Source organism: Rhodnius prolixus, unplaced genomic scaffold (genome assembly GCF_049639745.1).
Source record: "Rhodnius prolixus isolate KJV_2025 unplaced genomic scaffold, Rpr scaffold_14, whole genome shotgun sequence".
In the NCBI taxonomy this organism is placed as follows: Eukaryota; Metazoa; Arthropoda; class Insecta; order Hemiptera; family Reduviidae; genus Rhodnius; species Rhodnius prolixus.
This window is the reverse complement of record NW_027411594.1, coordinates 10,679,454-10,693,152: the sequence shown is the minus strand read 5'-3', so window position 1 is coordinate 10,693,152 and position 13,699 is coordinate 10,679,454. Positions and strand designations below refer to the sequence as shown.

The 13,699-nt window shown below is 39.9% G+C and overlaps 1 protein-coding gene across 12 annotated transcripts in view; it reads right to left on the bottom strand.

The window, feature by feature from the left end:
* LOC141451879 (protein jim lovell-like) overlaps window positions 1–13,699 on the bottom strand; it is a 164,053-nt gene that overhangs the window by 74,739 nt on the left and 75,615 nt on the right. The window contains exons 2-3 of one of the 12 annotated variants that reach the window (XM_074123636.1): window positions 3,097–3,365; window positions 2,215–2,507 (exon numbers count right to left, since the gene is read on the bottom strand). The exons of 10 other annotated variants lie outside the window; for them this stretch is intronic. The gene's annotated coding sequence lies outside the window, so the exon portion shown is untranslated. Of the gene's footprint in view, window positions 1–2,214; window positions 2,630–3,096; window positions 3,366–13,699 lie in introns of those variants that run through there. One more of the 12 variants, XM_074123638.1, reaches the window with a different exon arrangement.

Sequence of the window (13,699 nt, the reverse complement as noted above, 5' to 3'; positions counted from 1 at the left end):
ATCGATTCAGTTAGTGACACTAAGTACTAGACTGATTCAATCACGCTGAATGAAGATCTGCCGCCTACCATATCGTGTAAAAAATAACGCAGCATCAATAAGGGTCGGTGTAAATCACTCCATAATGGACATACCCTAAAGATATTATCATTTGCGTCTCTTTTTCGGAAAACAGAAATTCAAATCGCAATTCTAGTTAAAACAATTTCAAAAGGGTCATTTTGTTATAGACGAAATTGGGCGAGATGGAGCAGGTAAGAACTAAACGAGTATTGCGGCGAGATAGAGGGTGTCATCGAGTTCTTCAAGTGAGTTTCCTAGCCTTGCTTGGAAATCTTTTTCCATTTTTCTGGAAATCCGCGTGTCAAGGGCCCAGTTATGTAGAGGTGAAGTGGAAGTGGCGAGGTGCTCCGATGGAAGGGAGGCTGAGTAGCAGCCTAATACCCTCCTTAGATAACCATCTCGGCACCCCTCCCAATGAACACCCTAAGCCATCAACTAAATCCTCCTGAAGTATGTATGAACCTAGTAACAGCTCTCTATTTCCATTTCTCCATGTATGACAACAAACAACGAACCGGATTACACCAGTCCGCCCTTCTTATCTGATTACAAGATCTCCCAGATTCCATATACTGTCAAATCTAACATCTACATTCTAAATAATTTTTCATCGCTGATTCTACCCCTCCCTTCTGTAAATAAAAATTGGATAATATAACCTTCAGCGAATTTAATAAGTAATTTAATAGTTCTGTAAAATAATAAATTTTAATATAATTTGGTGGTGTAATAAGTCAGAAAAAGTGTTTTTAGTTATTTTCTATATTTTATACATAAAATATGGAGATATAGATTTTGTAGAGCTTTAGTAAAAAAAGTAGTCGTAGTGAAACTGCTAGTTTCGTTTGGTGCGGGAACTGTCTGAGTGGTCAAAATCACTCACCGGAAGTAACATTGTTGATTTTGTTTCCTTTCTGGTGATTTGAATCAATAAATTTCTTGAGACTTTCTGGAGCCACTTTTTGGAGAGTATTTTTCCAAGAATACTCCATTAAAGTACCATATGGTCCAAGATCATAGCATTTAAGGAAGGAGAAGTGTCCCACAAAATCCTGAGTTGGCAAATACACCACTTGCCGGATTTTTCTTTTTTTTATATATATATATAGATGTTTTTAAGGGCGCGTGAAAATAATTTTTCTTTGAATCATTTTTCTGGGGCAAATTATTTTAGAGTAATTCTGGGAAACGGAAATAGGTTAGCCGATTATCTCCAGCACTAACTACACATGGTCAGTGGCTTGGAAAGCGGAGTATAATTGTAAACATTGAACATCTCGACATCCGAAAAAATTGTATAAAGCTTTAATGTAACAGGATGGGTATTTTTTAATCTCTACAAACTGCATAACGTAGGGCGGTGCCAAATGTTCTGTGCTCCCAAAGTTCAGTTGGTGGAAATTTCATCCGAACATAACGACAAGACCATTTTGGCGAGTGTCAGAAAACACAACTTCGATGTTAGTTCGACAATGTTGGAAATAGCTGCGAACAATGTGGTTCTAGTGGGTAATGTTCTGTGGAACACGGCCACTGGTTACAAAAGCTTCAATCCGCTGGCCGCTGACCTTTGCTGTTTGACCGCTCCGGGCGTAAATTAATATAACTAGAAATTATTACGGAGTGCGCAGATTGGCCGAGGAGAAGATGCGGCCTGTTGCCATGGAGAGACTGGCCGAGCGGAACAAATATTTATAGGGCACGGGATCTGGTAAGAGATGAAGATTTCTGGTGTGAGCAAGGATAGATTATGGTGCGACCCTTCGCCTTTGCTCCTACCCTCTCTCTCATTAGTTTCACGTCACTTAAACGAACCTTCTGACAGCAGGCCTTTATATGAAGATTTAGTCCAACAGTCACACCACTTTTACTCTTCTTACTCCTGAAGTAACAATTACAATTGTATCTAGTACAATCCAGCAAAACTGGGTACTAATACTGTATTTGACCGAACCACCTTAGTTATCTAAGTATTGGTTTGGCCAGTGATACACTGCTCGGAAGGTAGAGCAATACGAAGACAGACGGTTTACCAGAAAGAACGAAGGGTTTCTTAGACCAGAAACATTGACCCAGCGATGGTTATGAGTGTGGTGATGGTGATGAGTATGGTTATATCTATGTCTATCAAGGATTTGTTTGATGCCTTACCTTATCACATATATGGCCAATAAGTTAAATATATATTGGTCTTCTTCTTATATTGGTCCTCTCACCACCACTTTGTCTGCGTCAGCACTGGGCTTGAACTTTAAATCATGGAGACCTCGCCAATAACACACATTTTCTTAGATTAACAACCTAGTGTTCATTTCCTTGTGTTTCTGTAGAAAGGAAGCTGCGCCTCATCTGATTGGTCAGCCCAAATGATTGTTTCTTCACTTCAGCCCATTAATTGTTCTCTTTAATTTAATTGCTTCACATCATATGATCAGAAACTGAAACTGATCAGAGCTATAGTAATGAGGCGTTAGCCCGGCCTTCTCATAGGATAATGTCGGCAGGAGTTTCCAAGTTAGAAATGTACATAGTTGGCGGAGGGGCAGCCTATTAGGTTACTTCCGCCGGGGCCCACGTCCGGCACGCTGACACACGTCTGGCACAGTGCAGGTATCTAAATAAGACAATATCGATCACGTTAGCGGCCAGCTTGCTCCGCACCCTTCGCTCGCAACGACTACGTCAGCGACAAGTTGCTGTTGATTTTTTAGGAGTCTAGTAACCATATTGGTTACTAGATATAAGTGATTGGTGTAAAAAAAGATGTAATTGTATTATCTGTTGGTTTTGATAGTTTAATAATGATATTTACTAGATTCATTGAATCTTTCTTATGTAGATATTTTTTTATGCCCTATATATTCTGCGTACGAACGTTTTCCACCTGATGGAATGAACACCATCTGGTTTAGCTTCATCACTCATAATATAATCTGCTTGTGACAACCTTATCTTTATGTAATGTCTTCTAAGGAATAAATAATAGAATAAAAAATTGGCTGAGAAAACTTCGAAAACAAGTCAGTTACTTACCATAAATAGTAACTACTGTTTATCTGCATTGAGTTGCTAAATCTCCTCTTTGCTGGAGCTTACGATCTGAATAAGCAAAGACGTGTTCTCTTTCTCGCTGGAATTCTTTCTTTCTTGTCGTTTCCTACTTTTGTTCCAACATGATCTAGATTTTAAATTTCACAATGTTTAGGTTCTACGATAATTGGCGGCAAAGCATATGGCTACCGCGATCCAGAGGTTTAGTGTGGCACAATGACATCTTGAGTTCTTCAGCTCAATAGGCCTCGCTAGAAGAAGTTGATGACCAAAGTTAAACATGGGCTTTCTTTTAAGTCAAAATCTAATTAAAATCTCTAGTTTTAGAAACAATAATAATCGATGTCTGTCGTTGACGCGCTTAAAATTGAATAAAATGAAATACTAACTTGGTCCAACAGAACGGGTGGTTAAAAATACGGGTAGAGAATGACGTGTATGGGTGCAAGTTTATTTTATTGCGTCACATAAAGTACATGCATGGAGAGGGGGGAGATGCATGTGTTCAGCAATTATGTTCATTAGAGGCGCACAAATAGCCACTCGGAAACTCTGTAGCCACTCGGATACCTGTAGCCGGTCGTGACCAAGCCTGCGGCAGGGAGGGGGTCCACATGAACTTCACTAACGAGCTTAATTTACCTCACCCCCACCTCACCTCTTATCAGGACCACAATTTTTTTGTATATAAATAAGTAATATATATAAGTTGGAGGTATACTCGTATATGCATATTATGTGGTTGATTGTGGAGCGGTCGACCCCACAGCCTTCAGGGTCGCGGGAAGGGGCGCTGAACTTCCTTTATTTTCCCTGTTTGTGACGATAATTGTGGGCTCCCTGCATGCACTGCGACCACCACCCCCGAACATGATGTCACACACTGACGCTCCTCCGTTCACCACGCTAATACCTTCTTGTATTTAAAAATCACGTACTTTAGACAAATATTTAATGAATTCAACTCACAAAAAAAATATTACACTACATTGAACAAACGTGAATTTTTCTCATTTAAACAAAATGTGGATTAAAAATAAATAAAAATAAAAAAAACACTGGAATATAGAAAGTAAAATAAAACAGGAATAATAATTGATCCAGAATTTGAAATCATCTAGGTGGACTGCACTGTCAAAAGGCTATGTGGGCATGAATTGTGTGTCGAGTGTGATGACAAATACGAAAGGAAGATGTATCTTTACATTTCGATTTAACCCAAAATCAAAAAGTAGGGTAGAGATGTCCAATTTGCGAAGTACAAACTTAGAGTGAGAATTCCTAACTTCACTTTTATGAACTTAGAGTGAAATTAGGCATCGTAGTAGACAGCCATTGCTGGTTGGTAACCCTTCTAGATAAGGGATTGGTTTCCTTAATTCAACATCCTGTTTACTAAATCCGCAGAATGACACTCTGGACGAACCGGAAGGCTAAATGGAGCGTGTGGAAAATAAATTCCTTTCTTTTTGTCTTCTTTCTCTTACATCCGCTTTAAATTTAAATTTTTGCCAAAAATATTGAATTTGAATTGACGTCATCCAATTTGTACAAGTGTGCTTCATTCTGAAGAAACACCTTAAAGGGGAGTGGCATTATTTTGGGAGCTTTTCCTTGCTTTCGGGACCACACGAGCATGCGGATGTAGATACTGAGTCTCAATTGTCCTACCAGTCTCTTTTTATGCCAGACCTATTTACTTAGTTTTCCAAGACCTGCAAGGATCAACTAGAAGGTCGGTAGCGGAGTGTCGATCGAAATTAGGCGCCAGGACTGCTGCATCATGCTACACTCACTTCTAAATTCTACTTCCTGCCAACCAACCCCCCTTGAACATCCGTACTGGTTTGGCTCGTACTCGACGACCATCTCTTACTTTCAGTTAAAATGTTTTTCTCTTGAATCTCAAGTGAAATTAAAATTTCCCTGCTGGCAGTAAGAAGTATCCACCTCCAAGGCAGCGAGGGTGCCCCTTTTTAAAATAAGGGTTTTAACCCTCGTCAAGGCGCGCGGCAACCTTCTGCCTGCTGTTCGTGTGTGTGTGCATGACCTCCCTTCGCCCTCTACCGACATAACTTCTAATACGAAACCTTCTTCCAGCGGCACAAACCTCCTTCTAAGCTAATTCTTAATTCCTTGCATCGCTTCACATCCCGCGCTATCTCTCTCACACCTTCTTACTTATAGCGTTCTTTCTTACTTCCGGGGGTGATTAAAAACTCACCCTTTTCCTTTAAAAACCTTTCCCAGCAGAACCTCCCAATTCCTTTTCGCCCAACAGCAGCTCCAACCCTTTGCTCACTTCCTTTTTAAGAAATTTCCATTGCGCGCGCATAATATACGAAAGGCACGCGGCAGGGGAGAGGGATAAAAAACAATGTAGTGGAAATCCCATTAACTTTAAACATGATGTCAGGCCGAAGGGGAAACAGGGCGCCTGCTTTTCTTCTCTTCAATAATTTTTCATTGCGCGCCACCAAATAATAATCAAAACTAAGAGAGCAATCTCAACTTACAGCATCACAGACAGCTTGTTCTTTGTTCCAAGACTATGTTTATATTTGTCCAGTTAGGGTCTTACTTTTTTGAGAAAGTAAACGGAAGTTACAGTATGTAAGTGATGAATGGACGACGGCCATACCACTTGCACACAATCAAGATGACCATGCTGCTGAGATTACCGTACCAAACAGTTTTCCTTTGCAGAAAGCAACACTTCATCATGCAGAATTTTCTTTTTTTCCAACATCATAACCTCACATTTTCCATAAATTTCTGCATATATCTACATACACTTCATTTTAATATCTTTTTAAGGGGAAATTGTTTTTGGCCTGTTCAGGCTTTCCTTTAACTACCATTTCCGCCTAATGTACTTTCCTTACTAATTCTATGTTTTATTTCGGGTATTAATATCAACTCTTATCTCAATTACTTTATTTCCCTAGCTAGTGCCACATTCACAGACAAATATACAAACATTTCAACTAGGATTTTTTCATAATGCAATTATTATATTAATGTAATGAAGGGTTACCTCTCCAGACTAACCAAGAGCTTCAGTTACACGAAAAAGTCCAACCATAATTATTTTTCGCATTCACTTTTATTTTGAATCACTGACGAGAGCCCTTCGGAGACTTCAGTAGTGCGGCGATAATTAATGATAGAAATTTGTACGGATAACCACCAGCCCGGAAAGTTTACTTGACATTTCGTTAACAGATAGATCTTTGCCAATTTTACTGAATTTTCAAGGGAGATTTCTTGAGTCATTTCCAGGAAATTTACTAAGTGTGTATTGTTTGTAAGAATAAATTATAATTCCAACATTCGGCGTTTAAAAAAAATTGTTTGATAGAAATTTGAAAGTAGAGTGTTCTTCCCAATGCTATCGTTTGAACTTGAAATCTCTTTCCGTGAAAAAGTGATTTTAGATGGTTTGAAGCGTTAGGGCGCTCAATTGTACTTCAAGCGAGGGTTTCACTACCAGCGCTAATTGCGTTCGCAGAAATGCAATCTGTTGCAACTGATGCATGAGTGGTCATGGCATCATCAACTTCTTCAGTTGGCCTTAAGCTGCATAATTATCTGCTTCATCGGTCTTGATGATCTCTTAAGTAATAACATCATTTTTGTTTGTTAATTTCTGTTGTTTACTGATAGAGGGGGGGATTGTAACGAAATGTTTCCGGAAAATAGATAAATATCTGTGAGTACAGACTGTAAACAGTGCGGACGGATGACAATGCGCCCTTGTTGTCGGGTGACAGATCTGTATCTGTGTGTGATACTCCCACATCTTGGCCTTTATACCTAAACGAGCTAAGGTACCTAATGATCGCCTCAGCCCTCTGTATCGACACATATCTTCTTGTTGAGGTACCCACGGCCGTTCGAGCACAACGGCCCATTACCACGCGGGTGTAGACATCGCAGCTGGGAACTGAGTCGCCCAGGCAATATTTCCAACCACAATCAAGACTCATGACCCACTAATCGTGTCTTAGATGTTTGCGTCATTTCCTGTTTTCATCAGAAGCACATCTTGTATGCATCCGCTTTACTTTCTCTTACTCCAGTAAAAAGAGGTATTAGTTTCGAAAGATCAAATTCCGTCAATAAATTTGCTATTTTGCAGAATTTTTTTTTCAGAGTTTCGCAACTTATTTGAATACTATCCTCTACACCAGAGATTAGGCACAAAACCGCAATCGCCACAAACAAAGTGGACAATTATAACAAATGGCAAGAAAACAAAATAAATGGATGAACTCTATTAACAGTTTAACAAAGCCACATCCGGTGCAACTCCCTCTAACACCAATTTCCAAGTCTCTAACTTATTGATTTTTTTCAATTTCAGAGAAAATTAAACTCTTTCGAACATTATTTATTGTTATACAAGAAACACTACAAACATTAACTTACTATTTCACAGCCTTAATATTTCACAGTTCTTATAACTGATCGCATCGCTTTGGCTCATATTGGGCATTCTTTCAAAATTTAAACGTTGGCTGACCTTGTTTGGAAAACAACTCAGTCCCAACATATCCATTAGAAAAAAGAGAACTATTGATTCTTCCTGCCGGGAGGCCAGGGAATCTCACTAGCTCCATTACTCTATCCAACCTTCAGAAATACAAGTTATTTATTAAAGAAAAATTTAAAACCTGTCATCTGAGAATTTTGTCACAATTAGTAAAATTATTTTAAACAATGTATCACGAGTATTCATGTTCATATTACAGTAATACGTAGTTCACAGGCAGAGTGTACTTGCAGTTTAGGACATTTCTTCGAATTCGGAAGTTTAACAGTACCAAAGTGCATTACATAAAGCCATTTAGGACTTGGACCCACTTTAGTGCACTTCTATGAGACGGAGATAGACTTCTCTGTTGTACTTAATGCTATGATATAAACACTCAATGTGTTGCTAAAATACCGAAACTATGCCCAATATAGGATGTATACGCCGAATAGTAAGAGATGTGAATCTTTGCTTTTTTAGCAGCGAAAAGTGAAGGTCCTTACAGCACTTCTTTTTTAGAGCAATCAAGGGAAACAGTAGGAGATTGCGGGGTGTGCTAGCCAGTAGTGACAGTTCGCGGAAACATAGGAACAGAAGCTCCTTGGTTTACGGAGTCTCACAGGGGCGACATGTGCAGCTCAGCACAATTTGAGGCTCTTACGTGTCTATTTCCACATCACACAGCCAGTTATTGGAAATTATGCTTACCAGCGCCATTCCCCTGTCGTTCAGTTCCTCGCATGAGAACACCAGTATCTATTGTCTCAACACCCACATTCTTCACAATAGTTACCACACCCTAGTTTCCTGCTGTATTCCCGCAGTAGTTAGTGTGCAAAGTGATTACACTCAGCCAACTGAAAGAGTTACCTTGGAACCGCCAGTAAATATTGCAAATTCGTTTCAATCATTCAAAAAAATGCCATTACAATATACTTATGTAAAGGAGAAAATAGTAAGAAAGAGTCTGAGGAGATTGTGTGGGTTACTTCCGGTCCAATAAATAGCTAATCTAGCTGTGAGCTCGAGCTTGCTCCAAAATTATCGTACGGTATATGAGTGGCGTTAAGAAATTTGAATTGAGAATTAGGGAGTAGATGGAATAGGTGTGTGGTTCCCTAATATTCATAGTATGTATACAACTGGAGGAACAGGTCCCGTCGAGCAAGTAACAACAGTTTGGTCAAGTGCAGCAACATTGCTACGGGGCTGTTTGGCCAAGTAGGGGATCTTCTGGAGCGGGGGCGGCTGTGTGAGGGGAGCTTCTATTAAAAGACAATGAGAGAGTAATGTGTGTGTGAGAGTGTGCGGAAGAGAGAGACCGGAAATGTATAAGAAGATCTCTGTCTCACTCTAAAGCGCACCCACGCACCAGCCGCCAGTTCTTGGCGAGGGTTTCCTTAGAAGGTCCCAGGCAAGAGGATTATTGATGTGAGCGGAGTTAGTGGCCAAGATGCCCCGTCCAGATATCTGCGTACGCAAGTCTCACTCTAACTAACTTCCTCCGTACGCACACGTACACAAAACCGGAATTAGCCAAGCCGGCCCCTTAATTGTATTGCTCAATACTGGAGAGCTCCTTGACAACCCTTTACCTACCACATACTCTCTTCTCTGCAGGACTTGTAAGATTCTATAGTCCAGCCCTCTCCCCTCAATATAGACGCTAGCCCGCCGTACAAACGCGCTGTCCACATTTCAATTAATAATAAATGTTTCTAACGCACCCTTATGTAATATTTAATACAAACATATAAATTCATTATTAAAGTAAACAGCGGAAAAAATAAACATTCTCTCCCACCCCCCCCCTTTCCTACACACCTTGCCAAAGAAATAAGTGAATAAAATTTGTTAAAAACGATTTACTAGCTTCTTACAAACATTTGTTTACATAATTTCAATATCACTCACTTGTAATTCTTCTCCATAAAGGAAGTCGTTTTAAATTGTGGACACAATGTTTGTAGACCATCATGTATGGACGCTTGTGTATAATATAAACTTACACAATCTGTCAGCAAGATTTGGATTAAAGTAACTCGGCGAAGATTCTGCCACTGTTTGCCCACGGAATGGACCTACAATGATCAGAGGTAAACAATGTTCAGCCACAAAGATGCATTTTCTTTAAATATTGATCTTCAGGCGCCCCTCAGTTTCTTCTATGACGAAAGAAATAACTGATTCTCCTTTTTTTTAGCTTTTGTACATATTTTATTTACTTGACTCCGTGTTTGCTGCAAAGTAAATCACCAAGTTCGCAATCAAGAGAGGACGAATCGACCAGGTCGAATCAACGAGGGCATTTTATAGTAAAAATGCGAGTAACATCATGAAGTTGATTCAAGAAACTTCACTTTCTGCAATTTATAAATTTTAAGATTGTCTGAGATGAACAAGCACAATGTACAGACACCAAAGAACAAAATACGTATATAATGGAACTGCAGCCACGTACCGGCTCTACCCAGAATTCTCTGGGAAAATGTTTCAAATAATGGTCAGAGATTTACAAATTGTAGTAAAAATAATGAGTTTAAAGAAAATCGTTGGACATTTTCTAAAAACTTTCAATAAATTTTAGAAAATCCACTAAATTATTGGTATTTCCGGTTGTGAGACTTTGATCTTTAACACAACTTCTATCTTCTGGTAGTCTGTGCACAATTTGGGAAGTGACATAGCGTGAACCGCCCTGTCGATGTCCAAACTGTGCCCCGGTCTTCGTGCGTCTACAATATTAAGAGGGAATATCGATAACCATCCTTAAATCTCTCGGTAGTCCAGAAACTCTTAAAGATTTGCTGGGCGAGGCTGGATAATCAAATCAAAGTAGTGTCTCTTGTTGAACAAAACAGACTGTCTCGAGAAAAATTAAAAATCCAGAATCTACCTTCTCTCCAGTAGTGACTTCTCCAGCAAACTGGCTGAACAAAGCAGATTTTTCGATTTTTTTTTTTCTTCTTGATAAGTTCAAACTTTAAACTTGATGGAAACTCTAAGAAAAGTTGGAGAGTATTATGAGTTCAGCTGGAAAAACTTACATATTTCACCATTAAATTAAAAAGAAAACTTTTTCCTCTAATGGAGGCGGTGAAGACACTGCACATAAATTCCCTCACCGCCTCTTTGTTGCAAGAAAGTAAGAGGTCAAAGTTTGTTCCGGTAAGAAAGCTGCCTCTCAGCACTCTGCAACCTCTAAAATGAGTATTGCCTTGAGCAAAACTTCACCGGGAATTGTGTCTGTCTTGAGGAAACCTTAACAGTCTCACTGTTTGATTGGGAGTCTCGCCCTAGTGGTACGACCACACTCGGCTGTAGAGAACTCACGATATAAACTTGTCCTGATGCTGTGCAATATCTGCTTATGCGCTATCCACTCCAAATAGTATGATGTGATCGCAATCCACACCCTGATCTGCCGTGCTCAATTGGTCCATTTTGAAATAGTCCAGTTAGGGTTATCTACATGAACGAATTTTATCCATCGAATTATTGTGGCTAGCACTGCAGCTGTTTAGGCTCTGACACAGGGTTTATCAGTGTTTGCTACAGGAAGGGAAAATGTGGGCCACATCACTACTTCTTTCCTGGAATTCTCCAGGTTCTAGCTTTCACATTTTCACCATTTTCCGGATTTCAAAACATACTGCAGCTATCATCAGAAAATTTGTAAAACCCAAGTGATTGCACCGGAAGTCCCTCTTCTAGGACTGCCAGGAAAAAAAACGAGATTTTCTAGAAAAAAGTTACAATGGAAAATTGTTCATCTACACTTGTGTAATGGAAGTTATTCGAGGAAATCCCATTAAAGAGAAAAAATCAATCCTTTAATTGGTATTTCCGGTTGGGAGCTTTTGGCCGCTAAACTCCGGTTAAGACCCAATCGAATTATAAATTTGGACCTTCCTCATTGAACTCAAAAACTCACACCAAAACAAAAACTATGTCATTGATTTACTGTTTTAAATTTTACCTCTATTTTTTTGTCAGTAACAATACTATAACAAATCTAAGTTGTGCGTGGTTCATTGTAAGCGGAGGAATCAGTTCAAATAACTGGATTTCTCTCCTCTCTGGGTAAGAAAAGTATTTTTGACTAAATATTTGTTTATCTGAAAATTAAGATTTCTGAGAAGAAAAAATAAAACAAAATTTCCTCCTGAAATTTTTAAAATAAAATTACCTTAACAAATATGAATATTTGGAGGACAAAGTTAGATTTTGGAGCAAATCTTTAAGTTCAGATGTGTTACTTATTTATTTTTTGAGTCTGGCTCTCTTTATTTCATTTAAAAATAAATCAATTAATTAAAAAAAGTCGATAGTAGGAAATAGTTTCAGTGTTCAATGAACTTTTGACAAAGTAAATAAAGTCACTAGCAACTGAATTCTTTTTGAGACAAAATTGAATTTTGGGGGTTATAAATTACTATGAGCCTGGAACTTCCCAGGTTAGCTGGTGGCTTCGCTGGAGGTGGACTGTGGCGCTTGTAAGAGTATAACTTTAAGAGAATGTCAATTATTTTTTCCACACCAGTGACTACCGAAGCTGCCATGTTTGTTTTGGCCAACCTGATCGATTTCGGATTTTAGTAAAGGATATTGCCTTGCACTGCAGATCCGTCTATTTGCACAATCATCCAATTTCTAATAAGTTTAACATTATTAATTTAGAAATAGTCGTTAATACCAGATTGTTTGCACCTGAAACTTTGAGTGAACTGTGCAAGTGTTGGTTAAAGTTGGTCTACCTTGAAACATAACTCAATGAAAGTTCAAGATGGATCAACTAAGTAGAAAGCAGCATGTGTTTTATACATAAAGCCAGGGGGACCAAGTATGTGCTGCATGAACGGAAGTGAGAGTAAATAAGGAGGGAATAAGATAGAACCTATTGGAGGAGAAGGAAGGGAATGTACTGGCAGTATGCAAACCAAGCCGGACCAAACTAACGGCCGCAGGCAACAAGCATAGGCAAGAAGAAGGAAACTCCTGTGGACGGGTATGTGTGCGGACCAGAAGAACAGCAGGGATAGCAGTTTGGAAGTGGTAAGGGACTCTGGATCTGTGGTAATGACCAGCGGCACGTCTTAGCGTCTACGGGGTGTGAGTCTCTCTCTATCTAAAGCTTCAGGATGGGCATGTTTACTTGGTAACATCGACCCAAAGCAACACTAACTAACACATTCAGCCTGTAGGTGTGTGGAGGCCGTATTCAACTCTCCAGTCACTCCACCTCTCTTCGTAGCGGGGGTGGTACCGGCAGTGCTTCCTGGCGAAGAGCGGCGCACTCAGCGCGGCGGAGCGTGCCACACTTTAAAAAGACAGAGAGAGAAAAAATCTGAGCGCAGTGTCTTTCGGTCTAATGTTAATACTTGGGGCGCAGCAGTCATTCCAGCACTCATTATATGAATATCGATTGGAGAAGCAGTGGAGGTGGTGGTTTTAAAGGAGCAAGACAGAGGGCGCTGTCTGGGGGCGGCTAAGAAGACTAAGGAGAGTGCCGCCGCACGTGCTCCTTCGGCCACTCGCTGCCTCTCTCTTATACTCTTCCAAACTCAGTATCTTCCATCTTCCTTAGAGATGTTTCTCCTTGGGGATAAGTCCCTACCTTATTAATGACATATGCATGCAGGCCAGTCTATAGTTAGCTCTGCTCGGCACATTGTGCTGCTCACCTTCTGACCACACCCTCTCTACCACCACTTCCGCTTTAATAACAATCCATATCCAGCCAGCATACTGCCCCGCCTCCTCTCCACCAAACCTTAAACTAATTCACAGTTACATCCCTCCACCTCCTCAAGCTCAACATACCGAACTCTGCTGGCATTAAACCCGCTATATATTCCAGACTACCTGACTTCCAAGTTCTAGATAAGACCTACACTACAGCTCCTTGTTTTTAAGATATCGGCTCCTACACTCACAATGGGAACCGCCCACTACCACAGATATTATTCCCAAAAAGAGGATGCAGTGAACACTCGCATGACTTTCTCTTGCTTACAATATTGAGTGCACAGCATCTTCAGCTGATCA